Consider the following 2,443-nt stretch of genomic DNA (forward strand, 5'->3'; position numbering starts at 1 on the left):
GCTAGATGTTGCTAGATGTTGCTAGATGTTGCTAGATGTTGCTAGATGTTGCTAGATGTTGCTATATGTTGCTAGATGGTGCTAGATGTTGCTAGATGTTGCTAGAGCAACTGAGCTGGTTCGCCTGATGGTGATGCACGGCAAACATTAATTTTAAGAGGTAAAATATAAGAAAAGGATAAACTAGGGGAATTAAAACACTAGGAAAAAGGTAAAGGTTAGGTTTCACAAGGAATCGGCCATTTTATTAGTTTAGTACCATTTAGAACGACTGAATCAAATATCATAATCCTTATCACATCTCTTCTTTTATTAAATTTCATTGGAAACCAATAAGAAATCATAATTTATCGCCAATTATAATTCATTTAGAATATTTTCGTATTTAAAAACCCAGTATGTAACATAAAACACAGAAATTTACGACGCATTTTTGAAGTGAAAACTTCTTTAGGCGCGTTGAGCGTTTTGGTAGAGGGTAAAATCCTCGGTTCGCGTCACCGACATGCTAATGATAATATTATATCTATAGCTATAAAAAATTTCACATAATTTTTGCATACTCTCAACTTAATAGTTCCGTTTTCACTTCCATCGGCAGTCCCACGACTGCTACTGTTTTTTTAGTTTTTCATATTAAAACCAGAATAAGAATTTAACGAATTCTGAAAGCTGTAACTTGTTGTGGAATGTTCGTTGACCTTGGCAGGTATTGTTGCCATCTTCCACCCCCTTGGCATGCCACCTGCTGGTGTCATGCATGAGTTGCCACCTCCCTGTTAGTGAAGAGAACAAGAAATTCCCACAGGAGGAGTTTTTAGCCAAATATTAAACTTATACATAAGTTAACAACTTTATAAAGAAAAAAAAATAATCGAATTCTTACGAGAAATTTTCGTTTATATTAATATTTATATATTATTCTTAACGGACCTAATACCCATTTTCTATTTATTTTACTTATTTATTTTTTATTGTATATAGATTGTACATATATTGTACATAATAAACAAGAAAAAAAAAAACATTGGTCCAAAGATTTAGTCGTCGAACTTATGTTTATAAGCCATTTCTTCCAGGCTACCGATATAAAATCATTAAAGATGAATTTACAATGGATCTATTTTAATCATTACTAAATCAATTGAACCTTACCATAAGTTTTAAATGTATTTTCAAGAACTGCAAAAAAAAAACTTACTCTAAAGTAAAGTTATAATTAAATACACTTTTTTATTTTGTAATTTTTAAAAGTAGCAACACCATTTATCTTGATTTAAGTAATTATTATAATATGGATATAGCAAATCCCGATACGGTACTTTCTGGCGCTTCTCTGTATAACTATCCTTTGCTAATCAATTTGTACACAGCTAGCCTTTGCCCGCAGCTTCCCGTTCGAACGAATAGTTATCGTTATCGTTGCAGCCTTTTAGGACGTCCACTGTTGGATATAGGCCTCCCCCAAAGATTTCCAAAACGACCGATCACCAGCGGCCTGAGTCCAGCGGCTCCCTGCCACTTTAATCAGGTCGTCCGTCCATCTTGTTGAAGTCCGTCCCACGCTGCGACGTCCTGTACGTGGTCGCCATTCGAGAAACTTTCTTCCCCAACGGCCATCGGTTCTTCATAGTTCTTCTACGAACGAATAGTAAATCTAAATAATTATCAAGTCTACTTCAAGACAACAAAACAATTTCTTCAAAATTGGCCTTGCTGCTTAGGATGAGTTCAGTGACACACACGAATCTATACCAATAAATTAAATCGAAGTGTCTACTTAAATATATACGGTCCATATACCAGAAACATTTTTTTTTTCAATTTGTCTGCCTTTTCGTTGTTGCTATTCTCTGGAACGTCAGCACCGAATTTGACGGTTGATAGCTGGTGTAATATGGCTATTTATCATTCTAATGATACCATGGGGGTTTTAAATTAAAAACTCATATATACGACTGAAACAGTGGGACATATCTAGTATATTATAATAAATATATTATATACGAAATATGCGTTTATTGATTACCTACCGGTAGTTCTTCTACTCAAATAAATAAACTACTAGACGCTCGTCTCGGCTCCGCCCGAATATCGAGATTCCTGTTTTATCCCAAGCATTTAATCAGGATAAAAAGTATCCTATCCCCCAAGTCAGCTCATACCTTGCCTTAATACTAAATTTCATCAAAATCCGTTTAGTAGTTTCAGCGTGATTCACGGACAAACATCCAAACAAACAAACATCTATAATATAAGTATGACGAAAATTGTTTGAATTTTATTCGAATCGAACCTGTGACCCCTTCCCATAGATCTAAGACCCTTGGTCCTTGACACTGGTCAGTTGCTTCCCCGGGAATCGAACCGTGACACTCGCAGGTGCAAAGTAAGGTTATGGCTCTGAAACTATCCAACAAAGTAATACTGATAAAGTAATACT

This window comes from Zerene cesonia, chromosome 28 (assembly GCF_012273895.1).
Source record: "Zerene cesonia ecotype Mississippi chromosome 28, Zerene_cesonia_1.1, whole genome shotgun sequence".
Taxonomy (NCBI): domain Eukaryota; kingdom Metazoa; phylum Arthropoda; class Insecta; order Lepidoptera; family Pieridae; genus Zerene; species Zerene cesonia.